General features: G+C 39.2%; 1 long non-coding RNA gene across 1 annotated transcript in view; it reads left to right on the forward strand.

Moving 5' to 3' along the window:
• LOC133239650 (uncharacterized) overlaps positions 1–8,075 on the forward strand; it is a 32,120-nt gene extending 24,045 nt beyond the window's left edge. Inside the window, exon 3 of the long non-coding RNA XR_009733918.1 lies at positions 7,864–8,075. This is a non-coding gene — a long non-coding RNA (uncharacterized LOC133239650). The remainder of the gene's footprint in view (positions 1–7,863) is intronic.
• Positions 8,076–9,644: the final 1,569 nt, after the last annotated feature.

Raw genomic sequence — 9,644 nt, forward strand, 5'->3', positions numbered from 1 at the left:
CTGTGGTGCTCCCGTGTTGGGTGCATATATATTTATAATTGTTATATCTTCTTCTTGGATTGATCCTTTCATCATTATGTAGTGACGTTCTTTGTCTCTTTTCACAGCCTTTGTTTTAAAATCTATTTTATCTGATATGAGTATTGCTACTCCCGCTTTCTTTTGGTCCCTATTTGCATGGAAAATCTTTTTCCAGCCCTTCACTTTCAGTCTGTATGTGTCCCCTGTTTTGAGGTGGGTCTCTTGTAGACAACATATGTAGGGGTCTTGTTTTTGTATCCATTCAGCCAGTCTTTGTCTTTTGTTTGGGGCATTCAACCCATTTACCTTTAAGGTAATTACTGATAAGTATGATCCCGTTGCCATTTACTTTATTGTTTTGGGTTCGAGTTTATACACCGTTTTTGTGTTTCCTGTCTAGAGAATATCCTTTAGTATTTGTTGGAGAGCTGGTTTGGTGGTGCAGAATTCTCTCAGCTTTTGCTTGTCTGAAAAGCTTTTGATTTCTCCTTCATACTTGAATGAGATCCTTGCTGGGTACAATAATCTGGGCTGTAGGTTATTTTCTTTCATCACTTTAAGTATGTCTTGCCATTCCCTCCTGGCTTGAAGAGTTTCTATTGAAAGATCAGCTGTTATCCTCATGGGAATTCCCTTGTGTGTTATTTGTTGTTTTTCCCTTGCTGCTTTTAATATTTTTTCTTTGTGTTTGATCTTTGTTAATTTGATTAATATGTGTCTTGGGGTGTTTCTCCTTGGGTTTATCCTGTTTGGGACTCTCTGGGTTTCTTGGACTTGGGTGATTATTTCCTTCCCCATTTTAGGGAAGTTTTCCACTATTATCTCCTCAAGTATTTTCTCATGGTCTTTCTTTTTGTCTTCTTCTTCTGGAACCCCTATGATTCGAATGTTGTAGCGTTTAATATTGTCCTGGAGGTCTCTGAGATTGTCCTCATTTCTTTTAATTCGTTTTTCTTTTATCCTCTCTGATTCATTTATTTCTACCATTCTATCTTCTAATTCACTAATCCTGTCTTCTGCCTCTATTATTCTACTATTTGTTGCCTCCAGAGTGTTTTTAATTTCACTTATTGCATTATTCATTATATATTGACTCTTTTTATTTCTTCTAGGTCCTTGTTAAACCTTTCTTGCATCTTCTCAATCCTTGTCTCCAGGCTATTTATCTGTGATTCCATTTTAGTTTCAAGATTTTGGATCAATTTCACTATCATTATTTGGAATTCTTTATCACGTAGATTCCCTATCTCTTCCTCTTTTGTTTGGTTTGGTGGGCATTTATCCTGTTCCTTTATCTGCTGAGTATTCCTCTGTCTTTTCATCTTGTATAAATTGCTGAGTGTGGGGTGTCCTTTCTGTATTCTGGCAGTTTGTGGAGTTCTCTTTATTGTGGCGTTTCCTCACTGTGTGTGGGTTTGTACAGGTGGCTTGTCAAGGTTTCCTGGTTAGGGAAGCTTGTGTCTGTGTTCTGGTGGGTGGAGCTGTATTTCTTCTCTCTGGAGTGCAATGAAATATCCAGTAATGAGTTATGAGATGTCTATAGTTTTGGGGTGACTTTGGGCAGCATGTATCTTGAAGCTCAGGGCTGTGTTCCTTTGTTGCTGGAGAATTTGCTTGGTATGTCTTGCCCTGGAACTTATTGGCCCTTGTGTGGTGCTTGGTTTCAGTGTCGGTATGGAGGCATTTGATGAGCTCCTGTCAATTAATGTTCCTTGGAGTCAGGAGTTCCCTGGAGTCAGGGTTTGGACTTAAGTCTCCTGCTTCCGGTTATCGGTCTTATTTTTACAGTAGTTTCAAAACTTCTCCTTCTATACAGCACCACTGATAAAACATCTACATTAAAGATGAAAAGTTTCTCTACAGTGAGGGTCACTCAGAGAGGTTCACAGGGTTACATGGAGAAGAGAAGAGGGAGGAGGGAGTTAGAGGTGACCCAAATGAGATGAGGTGAATCAATAGTGGAGAGAGTGGGCTAGCCAGTATTCACTTCCTTATGTGCACTCCACAACTGGACCACTCAGAGATGTTCACGGGGTTATACAGAGAAGAGAAGAAGGAGGAAGGAGACAGAGGTGGCCAGAAGGATAAAAGGGGGAATGAAAAGGAGGGAGACAGATCCAGCCAGTAATCAGTTCCCTAAGTGTTCTCCACCGTCTGGAACACACAGAAATTCACAGAGTTGGGTAGAGTAGAGAGGGGTTAGGGAGGAGACACAGGCGACCTGGTGGAGAAAAAGGAGAGTCCAAAGGGAAAGACAGCAGTCAAGCCAGTAATCTCACTCCCTAGTGAAAAATGGGTCCTGAAGATTGGGTCCTTAAAGGTACAAAATTGGTAACAAATACATAAAAGCAAAAATTAAAAATCTAGAGTAGAGTTTGGAATTTCAAAAATACAATGTTAAAAAAAAAAAAGAAGAAGAAGAAAAATAAAGAGAGAAAACAAACAAACAAATACGAACAATGTCACAAAAATTATAAAGAAAATACAGGTACAAAATTGATATCAAATACCAAAAAGCATAAATTAAAAATCTAGAGTAAAGTTTGGAATTTCAGATATACAATGTTATATAAAAGAAGAAGAGAAAGAAACAGAGAAGAAGAAAAAAAAAAGTCACAGAAATTATAAAAAAAAAAAACTATAGGTACAAAATTGATAACATATACCAAAAAGTGAAAATTAAAAATCTAGAGTAGAGTTTGGAATTTCTAAAATACAATGTTAAAGAAAAGAAGAAAAAAACAAAAACAAAACAAAACAAAAAAAAAACAAGGTCAAAAAATTATAAAATATATATATATGAAGTTTGCTGAAGAAGAAAAAAATATGGTCTTTTTTTTTTTTTTTGCAAAGTAATAGGTTATAAAAGTGAAAATTAAAGGAACAATAGAGGACTTAAAATTTTTTTTTTAATTAAAAAAAAAAGAAAGAAAGAATGATCGTAAAAATAATAAAAATATATCTAGGACTTTTTTTTTTTTTTTTGTGGGTGTTGTGGGTTCAGTTCATTTTTGGCTAGTTCCTTGGTCAGATTTATATTTCTCAAGATCTATAGGCCCCTTCCTATGTAGTCCGTAGTAACCACAGGGTTTTGATCTATTGCCTGTAGCTTCCAAGGCGTTTCCCTCTGTTATATCTTCTTCTGTTTGCTAGTCTCTTCAGTATCTGGTTTCCGCCCTGACACAAAGGGCATGGTGGAGGACACTTTTTTTTTTTTTTTTTAGGCTTACTTGTTCAGTCGCGCTGTGGGGAGGGAGGGAGGGATGCTGCAAACAAATAACACTGGCGTGGGCTCGCAGTGCCTCAGCCACCCTGGGTCTGCCCCGGCTCACGGTGCGTGTAGCCTCCCTGTCCACACTGCTCAGACTCTAGGTTGTTCCACCGGGAACAATCCGAGGCTGGCCCTGGGCTGCATGCACCTCCCAGGTCCAAGCCGCTCAGGTTCAGGCACTCGGGTAGTCCTCAGAGGCGCAGACTCAGTTGGGCCTGCGTTTTGTGCTCTTCCCAGGTCTGAGCAGCTCAGGTGATGAGGTGTTTGGCGAGCGCCAATGCTGCGACTTACCACCTCCCTGCCACTCGGTTATCTGGGTGTAAAACCGGCGCACCTTCTCAGGCAGATGTTGACCGTCCAGACCCCCAAGAAGTTTTAGTTAGCAAAGAAGCCTGCTTACAGTTTTATAGATAATGTCTCTCTGGGGCTGCGATTGCCCCCTTCCGGCTCTGGCTGCCTGTCACCGGAGGGGGAAGATCTGCAGCCGGCTATCTCTGTTCAGTCCTTTTTTCTGTGCGCGGGCCTGGCGGTCTTAGGTTAGGGCTGGCTTTTCGCGTGGTAGATATCCCACAGTCTGGTTTGCTAGCCCAAATTATTTCGCTCAGATAGCGCTCAGGGTATTCAGGCCAGATTCTTACTCTCAGCGATGCAGCCCACGCCGCGCCTCCCTGCCCAGTCCCGGCTTGCTAATGGCGGATGCAGGCGTCTGCGCTGCTTCTCTGCTGGGGGAGTTACCGTAGGGCTCACAATCTGCGAGTTTTAATTGTTTATTTATTTTTTCTCCCTGTTATGTTGCCCTCTGTGCTTCCAAAGCTCGGCACATATTCGGCAGTGAGAAGGTTTCCTGGTGTTTGGAAACTTCTCTCTTTTTAAGATTTCCTTCCCGGGACGGAACTCCGTCCCTCCCTCTTTTGTCTCTTTTTTTTTGTTTTTAATATTTTTTCCTACCTCCTTTCGAAGAGTTGGGTTGCTTTTCTGGGTGCCTGATGTCCTCTGCTGGCATTCAGAAGTTGTTTTGTGGAATTTATTCGACGTTTAAATGCTCTTTTGATGAATTTGTGGGGGAGAAAGTGTTTTCCCCATCCTACTCCTCCGCCATCTTGGCTCCTCCCCCCTGAGTCAACTCTTAAATCAAATCACTTGTTACTATACAGTGGAAGTGAGAAATAGATTTAAGGGACTAGATACGATAAACAGAGTGCCTGATGAAGTTGCATTTCAAAGCTATGCTAAATCGGGTAGGAGTAGCTAGCATGACAGAGTTTGATTCCCATAACAGAGTGGTTTGGTTAATCTGTCAGATGGCCCAAAGCACCATTGTACTGATTTAGAGATAGTAATTTATATAGTTTAAACTCTTCTCTATGTGTGCACACTATGTATGTGTGTGCATGCATGTGTTCCTATTACCTTCTGGTATTTATTTTCTTCCAGATTTACAGATTGGTTTCTAACTGAGGTGAGAAAGGGAAAATGAATGATGTAAATGTTCATTGCCCTCAATAATTTTTATTCTTATTAAACAGTAATTATTCTTTCCTACTTCAAATATACCATCTGCTTAAATCACCTTTCAAAATCCCAATTAAGCTGATAATTACCCATCTAAACAAAATAAATATCTTACCCAAATTTCAAGAGACTGAAGGAAAAAGCGAGTAGTGTGAATATGCTAATTTATACTTTCCTTCATCAGATTTAGAAGCCTTCTTCGTAGGTGTAAGAAATAGTGATAGGTCATATATATGTTTGTAATACATCTAAGAACTAATATGCCCTATATGTTAAAACTCTCATATAGTCTTCATCACATATCAATGAGTAGCTAATTTTATTCTCATCCTATTTTATTGATAAGAAAATAGATGTTTTCAAGTTTTTTTAAGTATCTTTTATGGGGACATCTGGTGCTGTTGGACTGCAAAATAGGCACTGTGGCAAATAGTACTTTCCTAAAATGGCTGAAGTGGCATTTCTAATAGCCTATAACCTGAAAAACCTTGCTATTCCTCACCAAGAAGTAGACTCTATACTAACTTCCACTCCTTCTAGAACACTTGGTAGGCTTTGATTATTCCATCCGATAAAGTGTAACTGACAGAAATAATGCTTTTTTTTTTTTTTTTAACACATGAGACTGCTGCTGCTGCTGCTAAGTCACTTCAGTCATGTCCGACTCTGTGCGATCCCATAGACAGCAGCCCACTAGGCTCCTCTGTCCCTGGGATTATCCAGGCAAGAATACTGGAGTGGGTTGCCATTTCCTTCTCCAATGCATGAAAGTGAAAGTGAAAGTGAAGTCATTCAGTCGAGCCAGACTCTTAGCGACCCCATGGACTTCAGCCTACCAGGTTCCTCTGTCCATGGGATTTTCCAGGCAAGAGTACTGGAGTGGGGTGCCATTGCCTTCTCCGACACCTGAGACTAGATTATACAAAAGACAGTTTCCATTGTCTCATTTTGTGTCAGTACAGTCACCCTAGGAACCCAGCCTCCTTGGAAGAAATTCAGGAGAGATGGCCTAATAGGTGTTCTGGCTGAGAGTCACAGTAAAGGATTCATCTGACAGCCAGCATCAACCTCAAGAGCGAGCAGGTTTATGCTGAGTGACCAAGTTTTCAAATGATTCCAGCCTCTTGCCATCAAGTCATCTCCTGTCTTTAAGTCATTTCATAGAAGGCCTCATGTTTCATGGAACAAAGAGAAGCATGCCCAATATGTCGTGTTTAATTTTCTAATTTAAAGAACCCATGAAAATGATAAAGGGTTGATTAAGTTTTAGGTCAATTTGTTTGTGTATGTTAGCTGCTCAATCATAACCAACTCTTTGAGATCCCATGGACTGTAGCCCTCCAGGCTCCTCTGTCTGTTGGATTCTCCTGGCAAGAATACTGGCTGCTGCTGCTGCTAAGTCACTTCAGTCATGTCTGACTCTGTGCGACCCCATAGACAGCAGCCCACCAGGCTCCCCGTCCCTGGGATTCTCCAGGCAAAAATACTGGAGTGGGTTGCCATTTCCTTCTCCAATGAATGAAAGTGAAAAGTGAAAGTGAAGTTGCTCAGTCGTGTCCGACTCTTCGAGACCCCATGGACTGTAGCCTACCAGGCTCCTCCGTCCATGGGATTTTCCAGGCAAGAGTACTGGAGTGGGGTGCCACTGCCTTGTCCAAGAATACCGGAGTGGGTTGCAATTCCCTTATTCAGGGGATCTTCCCAACCGACCCAGGAATCAAGCCAGGGTCTCCTGCATTGCAGGCAAATTCTTTACTGTCTGCACCACCAGGGAAGTCCTAGCAAATGGCTAGGCCATCTAATTTCAAACTAGCATTTTGAAATATGAGAAAATATGACTGTCTCTGTCAAGGAAAGTGAGGCATAAGCTATGTTATAGCTCCAATTTGTAAAGATTAAGAATATTCCTTCAATCATAAAAATTATATAAATACTTATAGGCTGCATAACTTGCAATGTTTGGGAGTTCTGTCTTCTCCTATAGACATTGTATAACTTCTGATTCCTTCATGACTGGGAAATAGAAGAGAAGAAAGAAAATCAGGACCAAGGGAAAACCATTTAACACAGCTGAATCTTTTTATCATTATTTTTCGACTATCAAAACATCTAGCTAGGCATATTTCCAAACAATGACTCTCTTCTCATTGGAAGGTTTGATGGATTCTTTATAGATTTCCAACCTCCCCCACAAAGTGGAATCTGTTGCATTACATATTTATTTGCATAGATGGCACCATATCCCAGTGATTTCTTATAATCCCTTGAAATTTATTTCTGCCTGTTGGCATACCACAATCTCTCTCTGCTGGAGTCACCTCACCTTGCCACACAGACTTCTCAGACAAATTGGTTCAAGAGGGAATACCACTTGAGTTGTCTATGCTGACCCATTTAAGATGTTATGAATTTTTGTCTAATATCCCTCAAATTTTAGGATGCTTCAAATCTCTCTCTCTTTAACTGACAAAATTAGTATTAGCATTGAGTAGTCTTAGTCTATGTTTGATCTTCTACATGTCAACGGTCACTTAGTTTGAGAATAAGGTGCTGGTCTTCCTTCTTATAGACAAATTCTTTCAAGTGGTTTAAATAAAGCCCCCTTTTCTCTAAATTGGTAAAAAAGTACCCCCTCATCTCATGAGAAACACAGACATACTCAGTCATAAGAGGGAATGGGGCAAATGCCACACATCTTATTTGGCAATGACTGTATTTAAATTCCTGGAATATCTGAAGCTTTTCCTCATTTAGGCTGAGTCAATAATGAGCTAAATGTTGAGATGTTGGTTTTTTGCTGCATCTTAGCAAGTAGTTTATTTAGAGCAGAGGGATACTTTGGAATCTGTACTTTGGACTGTGGTTATTAGTCAAAACCAATAAGCAGGAAAACTCTCATTTTTAATGTATCAGTAATCTTACAGTACATGTTGTTAGCCAGACTTTTCTATACTTTGAACTTCTACAGTGTCAAAATAGAATTTGAATACTTTTTTGTTTATTGTATTCCTCCTCTTGCCCCCCAAAATTAACTTTTTTTTTTTTTGTCTTGGAAACAGTTCGACCACTGCTACCTGAAAGAATATGAGGAAAGTAAGGTGTCAGGAGAGCATGAGCTTTCTCCTGGGTGTTGACGGACACCAGATATCTACAGATAACTTATCTACAGATAACTTACAGAAGTAACTGTTGACAAAAATGAAAAAGATAGTTTGGGACAATATTATTGATCGTCTTTAACATAAAACCCTAAATGTCTTTGAAATTTCTATTTGAAAATAATTTCAAACTTAAAGTTACTAGTACAGGAGCATATTTTACTCTCTTTGTTATTATCTTACTCATTTTGCTTTATTAATTTTGTTCTATTATTATTATCTATCAGTTATACTTTATCTATCATTTATCTGTCTCCAGCTATGGTAGGCAGAATTCTGAAGATGTTCTCCTTCCAGACCCCAGATTACTGTTTCTTGGTCATTCACTTGAGCATTAATATAGATACTACTATAAGGAGATTTTGCAAGTGTAATTAAACTCCTAAGACAGTTAACCTTAAGATACAGATTTTATCCTGGTGGGTTTTATATAATCATATTTTGGGTCACAAAGAGTCAGACATGACTGAGTGACTGGACTGAACTGAACTGAACTGAACTGATGAACCTTTTAAAAGTCAGAAGACAGATGTGATAGAAGATGGGACAGAGTGATTCAAAATGTGAGGACTCCATATGCTGTTGTGGGTTTGAAGATGCACAAAGAAATGGGAGCGGCTTTTAAAGAATCGGAAGTTTTCTAGCATATACCTAGAGAGGAATGAACCTCAGACTTACAACCAGAAGAAACTTAATACACTCTCTCCATATAGTGTTCTTCTTTTTTTGAATCATGAGAAGAAATTATAAATATTAAATCCTTAAGATAATGTTGCTAGGTAGTTCTAAAGAGTAAGATTACTTTCTTAGGTAAGAATATAGTTACCAATTTAAGAAGACTTATCTTTGATACAATAATTTTATCAAATATGTTAGTTATAGTTTAGTTTTTGACCAAATAATGTCCTTGGTAGCAATTTTGTTACTCTAGTGAGAGTCGGACACAACTAACGACTTAGCATCAGCAGCAGCAGCAGCAGTGAGAATCCAGTTTCAGATCAAGTATTACATTTAGTTGTCACATCACTTTTAAGCTAGAGTGTTGGAGTGGGTTGCCATTTCCTTCTCCAATGCATGAAAGTGAAAAGTGAAAGTGAAGTCGTTCAGTCGTGTCCGACCCTCAGCGACCCCATGGACTGCAGCCTACCAGGCTCCTCCGTCCATGGGATTTTCCAGGCAAGAGTACTGGAGTGGGGTGCCATTGCCTTCTCTGATATTCAAAGGCTTTCCTTTTGCTTTATTAAATTGTTATTTTGAATAATGCAATCACCCTTTAAAATGAAGTACTCCTAATTTTGAATTTGTCCGATATTTCCTTATGATTATATTCATGTTTTACTTTCCTGGCTAGAACGTGATACAACATATAAATGATACTATATACTTTTTAGATTATGACAGCTGAATTTACACAATGTCAATCTGCCCCTCATTGGTGATATTAGTTTGATCATCTGATCAAGGTGTTGCCCTTGACAAAGAGTAGTTACTGATTTTTCCCTTGCAACTAATAAGCCATCTGTCAGGAGACTTTAGAAACATGCAAATATTCTGCTCACTTAGAACATTTGCTACTGAGTTTGGCATCTATTGATGATGCAAATGTGACATAATAGTTACTTTGGTGATAAAGTCATGATTTTCAACTTTAACACTCTTTTCATATTCACCAGTTAGTATTT

This window comes from Bos javanicus, chromosome 26 (assembly GCF_032452875.1).
Source record: "Bos javanicus breed banteng chromosome 26, ARS-OSU_banteng_1.0, whole genome shotgun sequence".
In the NCBI taxonomy this organism is placed as follows: domain Eukaryota; kingdom Metazoa; phylum Chordata; class Mammalia; order Artiodactyla; family Bovidae; genus Bos; species Bos javanicus.